The sequence below is a fragment of the Notothenia rossii genome (assembly GCF_949606895.1).
Source record: "Notothenia rossii genome assembly, chromosome: 6".
Classification (NCBI taxonomy): Eukaryota; Metazoa; Chordata; class Actinopteri; order Perciformes; family Nototheniidae; genus Notothenia; species Notothenia rossii.
In genome coordinates, this window is record NC_136909.1 from 77234528 (window position 1) to 77250515 (window position 15988).

A 15988-nucleotide genomic window follows, 5' to 3' on the forward strand; every position below is an offset into this window, starting at 1 on the left:
TCTTATGTCTGTCCAAGTTAGAGAAACAATCCCAAAACACCTGCTACCTTTTTATTAGACCTGCTTCTAAAAAGGCTCTGTGTCTTTATAGGATTATGTGTTCATTATTATTGGCCACCGGGGAGGCTGATAGCTGACATAAAGTGATAGGACACATTGTGTTTCCAACATGGGGAGCAGCCCTGGCTACACAACAGTGTTTACGTCCAAAACAGGATATTCCAGACAGTTGCTGCTTTTCCTTCGAACATAGCCTCGGAGGAAGGTGAACTTCAACATCTCAACCCCGCAGTGTTGGCTTACACAAACATACACCCAAACACGTACAGCACACACACTCATTCAAAAGCCCTGAAATAGATTGCTTGTATGGGCAGAAAACTTGTCACCTGGCCCTAGCTGTCATTTTTATTCCTTTCTTATTCCCAATAGGTTATTTTAGATGATGGAAATAAGTGGATGAAAAGCTGGACAGAGCGCTCAAAAACAGGCTGTGAAATCTGTTCACACCTCACTCAACTTGACACAAAAAGGCTGGAAACACAAAATCCTGTTGCCATCAAAAGCAGTCTGGTTGCTCGCTTCACCCAAAGGTCAGTGAACCACACACAAACACACACACACACGTTTCCTCTCTGACAGGAAGTAGCGGGCTAAGCGGGGGAGAGAGTTAATATCTGAGGCAAAAGCGCTATAAATAGGGAGCATTGTAGTTGCGGCTGGCAAATGTAGACATTGGAGAGAGGGAGACAGGAAAGGCCATATTACACACATTTACAGCGCCCTGGACTGCACTGCCTCGATTACATGTGAGAAAACATTGAGTGCGTTTTCAAAGAAAACTGTGTTTCACGCTGTCAGCAAAATGACTTGAACTACTCTTTGAGAACATCAGAGGAGGTTAGAATAACGACGTCACCTCTCCCAGCCTTTCAAGGCGCAATCTAGTGTTTATTTCCAGTTCTGTGGGAATCATGCCTGCATCTTAACTTCAAATGAATGCTTCTTACGAAATGCTGATACAAATTAGGCCTCTTAGCCTCCTCCTGTCCTCTTCTGAAGGAACTAGTCATTTGTGATAAGGGTTGCTTTTTTTTTGTTCCGGGAAAATTGACGTACTACAGATGGGTGGTCAAAAATAGAGCAACTTCAGACAAACAGGGGAAACAAGGCATAGTTTATACTGTACGTGAGTATAATAGGAGCAGGAAAACAAGGGTACATAAACAAAACAGTCCCAAAATAGATAATAACTCTTAAAAGCAAGATCATGGTAAATGTATGCAGTTCATTTTGTGTCAGTGCTAATGTCTATTGGTCACTTTTTATCCAAAATATGGATCTGTCTTGCATAAGATTAGCATACGTTGCACTATTTGCGTCTCAGCTGCTGCTTATGACAGCAACCTCATTAGTTTTTTATTGTAAATAACTAACATAGTATATTACAAAGATATTCTCATTGTTTCATAAATGCATATCATCAGAATAAGCCTGGAAATGAGAGTATTCATACATTATCTGTTATCAGGTAGTTTGTGTGAACAAGGAAGGACCAATGTCTACAATAACCAAATGTGAAAAAACAAGTACTGTGTAATAATCAAAAAGGAGAATTGTGCACTTAAATGCATGAATAATGGTTAACAGGAAACGATAGAAAAGAGAAGTGGTTGAAAAACCAAGTGAGAGTTGGATACATCTGAATGAAGGCGCTACTTGTTTGTTCAGGACCATTGAGACGAACAGGATTGAGAACTGATCCTCCGGTTCACCAAAGGAACACTTTGTGCTTTATCTTTGTCCACTTAATCTTCCTCTTGGACAGCTGCGTGTATCTGTCTCTACATGTGTACTCCTTAGGACGTTGGTGTGTTAGCAGACACCTATCGTAGTGAGACAGGTGGCCGGCAGTGTCACATGTCATCCACTATTTCTCCACTCAAAGGTGACAGGGTGCAACCCAACACTTTGTCACCATGGTTCCCATGAATGCTGCACCCGCCCTCCACCTCTGCATTTCAGTGTGATTTACATCTTCATAACACGCCGTGATGACTGGTTTTGTCTTACGCCAGCCACCCAGAGTACCTGGAATGCGCTGTAGTACAAGCCTGAGTCTGACATTGCATAAGCACGTCACATATGTTAAAGCCACTATGCTGCCTGTGGGATGGAGGAAAAAGCTCATATTTCATGAGAAGTTTTTCCTGCAGAATCACTGAATGAGTTGAAACCTCATGAGGGCTTTTACAATTGGCTTCACAGGCTGAAAAAACAATAACAGTTAAAGTTAATATGTTTATATAATAGCGTGAAATATGGATTAGTCATTTACTATGTCTCCTCCCACATCATTTAAGGAATACTTTACCCACAGGTGTGCCAAAGCCTTTGTTAAGCTTTGCGAAATTATTTTTTGATTCGGGAAATTCAAGACTTTCTTTTCATTTTCTGATTCTTCTGTCATCATTGATGCTAGGATAATTGTTCTCTTCAAGATTACAAGGTGAAAAATGTATATACAAATGCTCATTTTGTGGGTTTAGTTTTCAATTCATAACCAGACTTAGGAGGCAAAATGTCTCCACAGAAAGGGAGAGCAATATTTATTCGCAGCTGTCAGTTAGAGGAACAGAGAGTGAGATAGTGATGGTCATCCGAACAGTACATGTTGTTGACTTGAATGAGATAAAATCCACTGGAAAAACCCTGAATCCACTTTGTAACAAACGGATAAACCTTGCTCAGTTTATGGGGAGCAGATGGCAACATTGTTTGGTGTTCATGTGCTCTGCGGTGTTCACAGCAACTCTTTCAAACCCAATGTTAATCAAACAACTGACACTGTTACAATAAATAAGGAGTGCCATTGCACATGCTGCCAGGCATGTATTCCATTTTGGAAATGTGTGCCATGTCAGTCAAACTTTTACCATTCTGTGTGCTTTACGTGAACTGGGGGTATTGTAGACAATGAGGGAGAGGAAAGTGGGAGGGGGACAGTTTTACTTGGTGGAAGGACACGTGCTGAGAGAGGGGAAACACATGCCCCCTTTTATTTTTTTCTATGAATCCTTTTTCTTTTGTGGGCAAAAGGGTAGCACACACAGGAGACTGCCTGTTGACTTGTTACATACACAGTGATGACTGAGTGCCAAACAATGGGAGACTGAAATAGACATGTTGTTGCAGCGGCTGGTCCACATCCATCCATCACTGCAGTCACATCTGGGTCGACTAGTGCTGCCTTTCTCGTGGTCCGAATTTAGAGCGGCTACTGCTCATGGATCAGGACATCAAGCATGTAGTTAGTGAATATCTGCAGAAAATAAGGAATGTTTCCTCATTGAAAACAGAAAACAGAGCTGTTATGGGACATGTTTGTCCGTTAACAAATAGTAAACACAATGGCTCTCAACAGCCTCGTTTGCAGCAACTCAAATAACCGCTTCAATAAATGTTCAATAAACAAAGAGTATTTTTTAAATCCTTTAATCAAACAAAAGCAGAGTAAACAGATCTCTTTCACTTCTGTACAAACTTAAATTTCTAGTTTGTTTTCAGCTCCAGGCAGGGTTTAGTCAGGACACTTAAGCTATAATCAAACTGAAATCAGCCGCTGCTCAGGAGCCAGTTTCAGAAAGCAGCCCTCACAGCTGCAGCCGGCCTGCTTACCTTTGACCTTGGTTTTAAAACTGGTGGTGGGGGGTTGTCTTTGCAGGAGTCTTGCCTTGGTCATGGCTAATCGAGGCTGAATTGGTGCAACTACCACCTGGGGTGATAATGGATGTGACGTGACCCCTAGTTTGACAACAGCATTCTGTTCAACACAAGTTGTTTGCATGCATGTGTAAGATAATTCTATTTATTTTAAGTAATATGCTAAATGTGTATTACAAACACCAGTTTTCATGATCATGGTGTTCAATAATTCCATTACATGTCACTTAGCTGACGGTCTTATCAGAAAGCTTATTCAAATAAATACTATCAATCATGAAGATTTAAACTCAAAACAGTAATTAGCTTTCAATAGGCCAAACCATTTTAAGTTCATACATAATTTAGTTTGTTATTTGGACATTGGTTGTTATTGGTTTTAGTGGATTCAAAAAAATCTAAATGGTGGTTGTCATTATAAAACTCAAGACATGGCAGGCGCCTGGCTATTATCACATTTTAAGACTTAACCATGTGACCTTTCACCTGTACAACCCACACCTGTTCTTAGACGGACTTTGAACTCTAATTTGAGGTGAATTACAAAAACTAAAATGAATCACAATTGGGTGCAAATGGTGGAATGGGATTATGATTACAAAGAACTGATGGGTAAAAGTTACAGTTGCAAATATTTTGCATACATGTGCTTCCTGAAGCTTTACTGTCACAGATGTTGTTTGTCTCTTAAACCCAGAATGAACTTGTCTCTGCTCCTAGTCTCAGACACCATTTACACTATCCATCTTCTTCAGAGAGACTTCAAACGGATGACCTTCTTTGTTGTCATTTAGTAGGCAGGGGAAGAAGAGAGCTTTTGTGGTTCTTGGATTCTAGAGTCTAAGGCTCTGTTGTTTTAATGAAGGAAGTATGTACCAGCATAGACCATGTGTGAACCAAACCCGTCAAAGAAAAGTTTATTTTTGCCAGCATTTTTAAAAATCCTGCCTTTGAAGTTCTCATTGGTACATTATTTTTCTGGCAGGGGAGTACTGAAATAAAAGACTTTCAGGAATCTTAATCAAATTATTAAACAACACAGTAAAAACATATAATGATACAGTGTACGAAAAGATGAAAGCAAACATTACAAACAAAACAACAGCTATTTAGAAGTGGGTTCATCAGATGCAGCACCACACACACACAAAACACTTTAAATGGACTACAGCTCTATAGATGTGTGTGTGGTGTACATTACACAATCAGAGTGAGAATAATGACTCTGATGTCCATCCTATCCACTCCAGCTCCGTCCTGTGGGTGCACACAGTGCGGTCACACATCTGTAAACATCGACAAACGAGCCGGCAGCTGACGCCGATGTTATCACCGCAGACATTAGCTGCTGGGCAGACAGCAAATGAACATGAAAATGGTAATTAAGTTCAAATTAGGTCCCTGGATAAACTGGTTGGTAGGTTTATGACTGATCCTAGAATAAACACAGCTAGTAGCAAAGTAGCTAGAAGTTTAAATAGGATTAAATGTGCTCCAAAGGCCTTGGAGTCTTTTCCCTTTAATTAAATATTTCCGTACATAGCAAGCTTGAAAGTTCTTCTCATAAATAGGTGTTTTTAGTAAATCCTTCCAGAAAACATTAACTGTATATTTGGTGAGAGTATGAGAACTGGTGAAATGTGTCATGCAAAACTGATTTGGACTTGATACTACAGCTTAAAATATATGTTGCATCATTCTTTGATCTAAACCACCTATCCCTTTTTCCTGTAAGACAATTATAACAACTCCCATATTTTATTCAGCAAAGTGCTCATTAGGTAGCTGTTTCTGCGTGATGAATGGATTTGGTTTGATGAATGTTTTCATTTGGTTTCCCAAAATCTGAGGGGAGGACAAGCAAACAGGATCTTGGACTGCCCTCAAATCCTGTGGGGGAAGATATTTGTGATGCTGCTGATTTCAGTGTTTCAGGTTCCCACCGAGGACGGACAGATTACTAATCTGTGTGAGCCAGTGTTGTTGCTTTGGTGTGGGTCTCCGTCAAGGATGGGCACAGATAGTCCTGTTTGATCCAGCTGGGAAGAGGGGAAATTAGAGTGCTTAGAACATCCTTGGTAAAGCATCAGTAGCCATTATCTCTGCAGAAGTAGTACATTGTGTGCCATTTTACTTTTCTCTGCCAACCAAAGCCCTTAAGGCTCAATGTAGGGTGTATTTTAAATGTCTTCTTCTACAGATAGAGTGAAAGGTTACACCTGTAACTGACAAAGAGACACGGCTTACTGTATGTATGCATTCATTCGTCTGTAGTCTTTAACTTTCTTTGTAAGACTCAACTGTCTGATGTTTTCACTTCCCCTGACAACCTCAGTATCAATGACGCATACAAGCAAAGTCGGCCATTGTGTAAAAGCAGAGCGATAAAGTGTGTATGCTGGATGCCTTTATAATGTACAGCGTGCCATCATAGAGATATGAGTAAATGAGAAAAGACCAGAGAGGACAATAACACTGTCTGGGAAATAAAAAGATGGGCTGGTGTTATTTCTGCCTCCCTGTAGGTTTGCATGTCTGTGACAAAAAAGAAAGGCCTCTTCCCATGTTTGCATAGTTTGTGCTTTCCAAGTGTGCGCCCTGTTTGTGTGCAGTCTGTGCAAGCCTTTCAGCCATCAAACAATGCGGTCGTCTGAGTAGGAGTCACTGAATGTTTGTGTATCGTCCCAACTGGTGAGTCAGGTGATGCACCTCAAGGCTATCGCTGATTTGGACGTTTCCTCATCTCCTTGCCTCTTTTTATTGCCCTTACCTTACTTTGACATACACTTATCATGAGAGATAAAAGGATGGGAGGGAAGTCCGAAGAGGGAGCAGATGGGGGGGTCTCTGTTGATGAACCGTCCTCTCTGAAGCACGAGGCAGTTCTTTCCCAAGGTTAGGGAGCAAAGTCCACTCAGAGGGAAGCTGATCAATTTGAGCACCAGCGACAGCTCGACTTCCTCGCCTCTAAGATTTACAGCCGTACTGTGGAGGACTTCTCTGCAAGAGAATCAACAGGCTGCTTAGAAGAGTGAGGCACACACACATGCACACACATACACAATTGCACATGCACTGGCAGTGCCATGCATACCACAGGCACTCCATCATGTCGCCATGTATTTGTACACACATATGCACACTCTCAGTACACTGCTCTCTTTGAGAAAATGAGGAAACAGGGAGAGGATGAGTTGTGAAATATAAGGGAGAGTTGAATCAAAGAGTGCAGTAATGTAACACAAACAGTCAAGATTTTTGATTTACAATGTTACAAGCTTAACCACCGTTTTTTTTTGAGAGTGTGAGAAAGCCACAAAACCTTTTTCAGCCTTGGGGCTTCATCACAGGCTGGATGGTTTGTAAGCTGGGGTAAATACGTGTTCTGCACATTGTAGTCTACAAAGGCCTTGTAAGGAGTTTGGGTTTGGAAAGCCCCATAGCATGCTATTCATTTTCCCTCCCCTGCGCTTAACAGCCCACTCCACCCGGCTATTATGGCAGCGTTACTCTCCAGAGACCCCCAACACAGACGCTAGTTTGGAAACCCCAAATAGGCCCGACCGCCTGCATTTCAGCAAAGGAAAATAGGGGAAGAAAAGGAGAGAATGGCCTTGTTCCTGGCTGCATCCTCCTGAAGTCTGTGATTTCCATCCACTGTGAATGTAAACAAACAAAGACATGAAAGAGGAAAACATGGGCAGACCGGAGAAATAAATGTGGAGGAGGAGAGAAGAAATAGTCAGCAGGAAAAACATATCTTGGCACGAGGCGTGAGATGCAAGTCACCCGCTCGTTTACTGGTAGCACTGCCAGACACTGAGACAAAAAACACATGCAGGAAACAAAAGCTGGTTCCAGACACACCGACACCAAGAGGACTTTCTTTGAAGGCTATATGACACACATCAGTGTAAACTTGTACAAGAACAGCGGGACAGAGATTGCTGATCAGAGCTCACGAGATTACTCTGAAGGGGTCATGAGATGATTGACAGGAAAGGAAATCAAAAGATAGTTTTTTCTGTTACACAAAATTACACCTAAAAAATATGTTGTCTTTTTTGCATGTGAATAACTGGGTATGTTTACATTTGTTGGTGTTTCCAAAGACTATACAGTAGGTATTCAAGCAAATCAATTTGAGAAGGGAAAAATACTTTTATTGAATTGGCTACAATAGGCATATGTATACTCTATTACATAATCCTCATCACATTTAAACCTGGATTTCAATTTCCAATATTCATAAAAGATTTGAAATAGCCTATAAACCATAGGCTAATGGCTAACAGTTAAACACAATGTGTGAAGCTGCTTCTTCTCATGTGTCTGAAGCTAAAGCAAGCTACAAGCTACAAGCAATTAGAAGGGAGATATTTTTGCAAAGCTTGAAAGCCTGTTAACATTTACTTATGAAATCATAATAAATCTCAAGCAATAATCATGAGCTGAACTGCTTTTGAAGATATGACAGCTAAATTGGAGCAGCGATACACGGCTGTCTAGTAAATTATCTATATTAGTTATTCGCTCTGAAGTAAAACCACACTGACGTCCTGTACTGTGAACACTGTTAACAATAAAAGTTGTTGTTAGCGTATCACAGTTTATGAAATTGGCCCTTTTTAAAACAGGAGAAAGTTACATAACCTGCACAGAACAAAATGGTACCATGTGAAAAGGCCCGTGTCCGTGGGTGGACCTGTGCAGGGAACAGGCGTCAGGGACAGATTGATTGGGTGTCAGGAAAGCAGGAGGAAGGAGCTTTATGAGCTTTAGGCTCGGGTTTCTTTTTTCAGCATTACTCACTATTGCCTCTTTCTGTTTCCCACTAACCTCTCTTCTTTCTTTCGTTGTAACTTTAGTGACAGGACAAAGGACGTCCTCAGTGTTGATTGAGAAAATCTGCAGAGCAAAGCTTTTTCAGCATCAAAGGGAACCTTGTGTTAGTTTAACATAAGTGGTCCACTCCTAAAATGTGGCATAATTGTCTCTCAACAATCCCAGACGTTCTGCTTGACCTTTGTGGACGTGTAGAGATTATCCAATTTTGCTTTCCTGTTCTCCAATATCCTCCATGGGGGAATAATGGTAAACATATTCACCAATCTAAGCCCATATGGAGCCATCTACAGCCCTGGGCAGACACAGAGGCTCCCTGCAGAGAAAGGAGGTTTCATTTAAAGCCATTTTCTCTTCTTTTCTTTCATTTTATTCACTCCATTTTATCTTCCCTTGGTGCATACCATGGAAGCTATAGTGGTGTTTCCAGCTGCTAAACCCGGCCACTAAGTGTTTTCAGATCTGTGTCATATGGCCTGTCTGTGCTTTGCTCTCCCCACGGCCTCACTAGTTACAAAACTGCAGCCATTATGGCATAAAGGAAGACTCCACTGGATGTTCAACAACAGAGTATACCGGTACAGATTATCTGCTTTCTGATCTGTACATATGTGCAATTTAGCTACATGTAAATATTTACTGAAAGCTTCCTCCTATTCAGATGATTACATGTTCAGGACGTGAGGCAGAATAATTCCTCCAGTGCATCAGTTTTTGGAGGGCCGCCAATCATTGAAACAGACGCTGAGGTAAAGTGATCCTGTAAGGATGTGAGCTGTCAGAACTGCACATTGGTTGATGTATAGATAGAGGCAGCAAAAATAACTACAGCACAGGATGGTGGTGTTGTTTGTCCCCAATCAGTTTACTAAACGTAAGCCACTTAATACCTGCTCTAATCTATACAACAGGCTGTTAACAAAGCATTGATATAATATCACATTTCAAAATTGTTATGGGGCGAGTTAGCATAAAGTAGCGCCATCAGCGTTCAGTAAAGATTATATTTTTGTAACCCTAATATATGTTAGTCCAATATATTCTCTCCGTTTAGCTATGTTTTTGGTCTCCACCAACTCCTTAGATAAATATTTGTCTTTTAAGCTGCTAAATGCTTCACTATGTCCACCATCTCACTTTGTCTGTTTACTTTTTTGTACTGGCATGTAGTGTGAAGTGAGTTTATCAGAGCATTTTTGCTAAAAAACATCAGCCTGCTGCAATTGAAAACAAGGTTGATGAGAGCAGTGAGGCTTATACAAAAGAAGTTGAACAAAAACAATCAGCTGGAAGACTCTAAAATGCCCCGTTTAGTTTAGGCAAAATGTTACGCCAGGGTCAAATGTATACGGGTCAGAACGACACTTTTCATATTACAGTCACTTGAGCCATTGTTAGTATGGAAATATTGATTAGTGCTTGGCTTAAAAGTTACCATAGTGAATCTACAGATAAACAAACGTGGTACTTTTTGAAGGTAGTACAAAAAAAAAGGTTTCTGAGTTTTTTTTTCATTCTATCTATGATCCTTGTTGGATGGACTCCAGGCTTGTGACACAGCTTATTTTTGTAAATGACTTTTACTTTCCTTGTAGGCCTGCTGCGAAACACTGCGCTCTATGTTTTGCTTGGAATAACCTGAAGACCGTCTTGTTACTGGCATAAAGCCCTCAGGATTACTGAAGGTGTTTGTCCAACAGAGAGTGTCAGTCAGGGGAAATCTCTCAGCTGTCTTACATGGAAATTGTGGGTTTGTGAAAAAGGGAGTGAGCTGACATGCAAAACAAACAGTGCACTCTTTCTTCTTTTGTGAAGTTTCCCTGCAGAGTGCTTATTTCAAACTGTCATTTGACGATCAGAAATCTCATCAAGGAAATCCTAAATTTGTTCTCTTGATAAATGCAGTAGGGATTGACAGACACCATTTTGAAACACAGTTGATTGAAGTATTTTAACTTTAAACATGTCAGAAAGGTCCTTCCCCCCTCATCCACAAATTGGTGTAAGGTTTCTGCCTTCCATCTGTCCGGCTGCCTCCCCCACCCCCCTGTTTTTTTCCCCACTATTGGTTGTGTTTAATACAAATGCAGAGATCTCTTTCTAACTCACATGATAGAGGAAACTTGTTTGACTCATGCAAACTGTGTTAGTCCAACTAAAACCTGATCATAGGAAACACAATAAGGATGTCTGATCCAATGGCCTATTTTAGAAGCACAAATATTATATAAATCCATAACAATGTCTAGAATATGCCTGTAAATGGGAAATTGGCATGTTTTAGAGAGGGTCTGGTGAATGGACTTTGTTGTCTTTGGACAGAACCAGCTGTTTCACCTTCTTTCCAAAAGGTCCGCAAACTAAACTAACCAGACTGTTGTTTCACATTTAAGTGAGAGCGGTATTGAGCTCCTTATCTATCTCTCAGCCATAAAGCAAATCAGCGTATTCCCTTAAACATACCGGTACTTTAAAGGGCACGCCCTTATACATGCATACCGAGTGCACAAACAGGGCGATGTTTACCACAATTCCAAGGGGTTATCTGTAATGCTGGAAGTACGTGTTTAATGAAGGAAGCCTAACTAAAAGATAAACACACCACACCTCAAACTGTCTTGTCAAATCCTGTCTCACTCTGCCTGACTGCTGCTGCTGCTGCTGCCTCTGGGTCAACAGGAGGGGCAGCTGTATATACTGTGCCTGACATTTTAAATCGCTACCAGAGTTAGCCTATATTATCCCTAAAGCACAACATCTGTTGCAGCACTCCTCCTTGAAGGGAATGCTATATCCATGTGCAAACTGCTAAGAAAAACGCTGAAACTAGGTGTGTTTAATGCAAACAATTATCTCAGTTTCAACTTGTGTTCACAGGATAAAGATGTACTACTCGTTAAGCACCTATGAGCACATCATATCATGATTTCTTCAGGGCATTTCCTTGATGAAACTATATGCATTAGGTCAGCTTTACCTGTCACTCCCACACTGAAGGGCATTAACACAAACAGACAGAGACATGTGGAGACACAGAAAGAAAGTGAGGAGGATGGAGGGTGCTGTGTTTACTTTATCATCTCGTCGTGGCACGGCCCGAACAAAAGGCCAGTTTTTTTGCCACACAATACTCCTTGCAGGTTATTTCGGGTGCCCCGGCCATGGAGAAGGATGAAAGACCAGCCACAAAGGAAAGAATGTGGTTCCTGTTGTGGTCTTAGGGGGTCATGGGCGAGTAAATGTGGGGGTGGGGTGTCTGCCTTTTCACATTGGGTGGCCCCTGGGGTGCATGAGTCAAGGTTTGCTGTGGGAGGAGGGGTGAGGGTCGGAAAAGTGGGCGTTTATAGGCCAGATCTGGAGGGGTCAATGGGATGAATTACGTTATGAGAACGTGGCAATACAAAGGATGCCACCTCGGTACAACCAGGCCAAAGATAAGATCGTTTCAAGGAATGAAGACAAGTATAGCTTTCACTGACGTTATGTTTGAAACTGACATTAGAAGGTGATGGAAGTGGAATTTTCTTTGACAGCAGCAGTGACTGACAGCCACCTTTTAGCCCTGACAATAACCCTGAAGAGACATTTTGGTTCTCTGCTAGTGCAAAAAACAAAAACTGACAGATAGGAGATACATACCATGTAAATCCCTGTGGTAACATTGCCTTAACTACTTGCATTAGCGTACAGGAGATGAGTATGTGTGTGCATATGTGCGTGAGAGAAATGATCCCTGCTTCTGTGAATGTTTACTGTGTTAATATCATGTGCTTTGACACTTTATCAGCATTACACACAACTAAGATCCTATGATAAACGTGTGATAACCTGATATTAAGTCAAGTTTCTTTTAGCAACTTGTATGTAGTACATCCTCCACTTTTTGGCAGGCTTCCATAACTGCCATCCAGAATCTAGTTCTGCCACTGTCTGCTGTCTGTGTTCACTACATCCACAGGGCTGTCATTAACAGCGTTTCTGTATTGATTCTGATCTTCTATGTGCATAAGAAGTTGGATTTTCTCCAACCATAACACAAAATAATACACATGGAATCCAGATTTGAAGCACACAGAAAGCCTCCCTCTAAATAGACACAAAATAAGCTATTTACTCAGGATAGTGAGACAGACATACCTTTTGAGTCTCCATAGTGTACCTTTTTGTGTTGAGTGATTGGGTGTATGCAAATATAGCATGGCATGCAAATGTAACACAATCTTTTTAGGTGACGCTGGTGGAAGGAATCAAGAACAAAACAATCATGTTTTACTTTCCAGGCCTCTCTCTCTGCTTCATGTGGTTGCGTGTGTGCAGTCTAATTGGCAGAGTGGTCTGGGACCCTGTGGCTGCTTGCCTGGAAGACTGGCACAGCAACACAGGAAGCCGGCACTTATCTGGAAGGCAATGAAAGGAGGACACAGCAGACAGGTCAAGAACTGTGCAGGATTTCTCGTAAAATGTATTAAAATAAGGTAATATTTTGTTCAATTACACATCTAAAGGAATGAAAACAATCATCGTGAGGGAACAGCTTGTGGGAAACTGCGAAAGATGCAGCAATGTATAAAGTCCTGAGGATGTTTGAAAGTTCACACTGACCGCCGTTTACTGATTTGTGTGTTTGTTTTCCTGGTGACGACATGCAGAGAGACAATGTGAACGTAAAAATAATAAAAAATATATAAGTCTGTATTCATGCATTCATGCATATTTTTCTGGAATTACACTTTTCCTTCAATAAAACTGTGAATTTCCACTTTATACATCAGCATAGTGTTGTGGGCATTTCCTCAGGATTGACACAATACATTTTCTGTTGATATGGCTATAGTGCAAGTCTGTAAAATAATTAAATGAACCCTTCTGGTTTGTTGTTACTACTGTTACTCCTCTGTTTTGTGTCCTACATCTGTGTGAGCAGTCAACACTGGAAATGAGTTAGAGATCACTCTGGTATATCTTAGCTGTTTCATAATATTGCTCACAACCAGGCCTGCTGTTTATGTGCGTGAGATGAATCCTGACCAATGTTTTTTTAAGCAAAGGACTAAAGTGAATGACACAGTCTCACACTGGCCAACTTATGCAACTCTCCCTTGTCAGAAAAGCTTGATAAACCTGAACTTAATGCGATAAGATAACTCCTCTGGGATAAGAAAACCTGTTAAAAAATATTTTCTTTTGCAAATGTGTGCATTTGAGTCTGGGAACCATCTTCAGACAGATGGATTCTGTTAATGTCAGTCTGAACAATGAAACACAAAAATGTTAATTGGAAAAATTGTTTTCAAATTAAACCATGTGCAAGAGCCACATGAAATATTATACATGGTACATTCTCCTTTAATTTTGGTTTTCAACTCCGATTATGGTTATTCATACAGTCCGTCAAGACAATCTTTAACTTAACAAATGCCTTGATTGTAGAGTCAGTGATTCTGGGTAAAGTTGTTTTATATATGAAAATAACCAAACAATGTCTCCCATTTGCAGAGCCAAGGCTGTGAATGAATACCAGGATATTCTTTTAAATTAAAACAAGAAAAATCGGGAAATGACAATGTCATGGAAAGATTGTAAACAAGGCAGATGAAAAACGGAGGCCCATGATCTCCCGTACCCCAAAGACCTAAGAACAGGATATCAAACGAATAGATATACGAGAGCATCATTTACAAAATAAACAGAGAGGCTGAGGCTGTATTTCTAGGAAAGGAAGAAGAAGATCCAACATTACTGAAAATGGGGAGAGACAAAGAGGTCCCATGACGCAAATCAGTCTTACTGGAACAATAAGAACCCTAACAGAACTTTTTCCACAAAAGAATCCTATTTGGATTATGGTTGTAATTCAAAATGACAAAGAGATGGATGTCTGTCCATTCCAAATACAATCCCCATGATCATCAAGTGATTTCATAGAAAGATGGAACAGCAGCGGTCTCTACCTAAAAGAGCTTCTTTAAAAACTTATGCTTATGCTCTTTGGGGTTCCCTTTCCTGTAGTGTGTTATATAGGTTTTAATGCATGTAAATGGTCTGCAAACGCTAAAATTCCAAAGTTCCCTCCAGACAATCTCTCCCGCACACTCCCCCCTGCCTGAGACGCTTCCATTGGACTCCTTTGTTTACTTACCTAACATGACATCACTATGTAACACTTGCACTTCCATTGGCTTGCGCACCAACACATCATACGTGAAAGGGACGTGACGTCTTTAAGCACTGGACCAATCTGAACAGAGCACGCCAGCTAACCAATCAGAGGAGACTTGGCTCTGGTTTCAGACAGAGGGTGAAAGAGGTGCTGCAGCACAGGCAGTATGAGACAAAAAAAGCACTTTTTAAACATTTAAGCATAAAAACAGGTCACAGTAGAGGCAAACAATACAATTATGTAATCTGAAAAGCATAATAGGGCCCCTTTCATAATATTCCAAAATTACTTTCACTGGCTAAATTCAAGTAGTGACACAATAAACCTTAAAAAGCTCTGTAATGTTTCTTATACGAGAGAGAGAGAGAGAGAGAGAGAGAGAGAGAGAGAGAGAGAGAGAGAGAGAGAGAGAGAGAGAGAGAGAGAGAGAGAGAGAGAGAGAGAGAGAGAGAGAGAGAACAAAAAAAACCTGAAAAAGCAGGTTGCTTTTAAATTCCTGACTTTGTAAAATAATCTCAGTTAATCAGCTGGTCTGCCCCCGCAGGGTTTGTATACACACTGGAGGTAATTGAGAGCAGAGCAGTGTTGGAAACGCATAAACAGGTTTGGGTAAGGCAGCACATAACTATTTATTCAGTGGACCAAAGCTTTTGCATCTGGCTTTGTACAAATAAACAACACATTACAAATTGCATTCAAGTGCAATGTTTATGTACGCAGAAATGCAATATATTTAAAGGGGTTTAACATCGCCCTTCTGAAATGCCATTATATTGCACTGTGCTCCAGTAAAAGGTAATATAGATGACTATCTGGCAGAAGGACAGGACATTTGAGAAGCCATAACCATCCAATAAGCCCAGCGATGATTATTCAACACCCTGGCGGAGAGGCAGCTGTCAGGGTAGTCAAACACTCCCCACAGCTTTGAACCTGAGAGAAGAGCCTTCATGGGAGTAGATAGATGAAGCTGGGTGGAGGGTTACACAGCCCTGTCTTTGTGTGTGTGTGTGTGTGTGTGTGTGTGTGTGTGTGTGTGTGTGTGTGTGTGTGTGTGTGTGTGTGTGTGTGTGTGTGTGTGTGTGTGTGTGTGTGTGTGTGTGTGTGTGTGTGTGTGTGTGTGTGTGTGTGTGTGTGTGTGTGTGTGTGTGTGTGTGTGTGTGTGTGTGTGTGTGTGTGTGTGTGTGTGTGTGTGTGTGTGTGTGGATCTTAGACAACTATATAATAGTTAACCTTCCTTCATCTACCAGCTGAAGAACA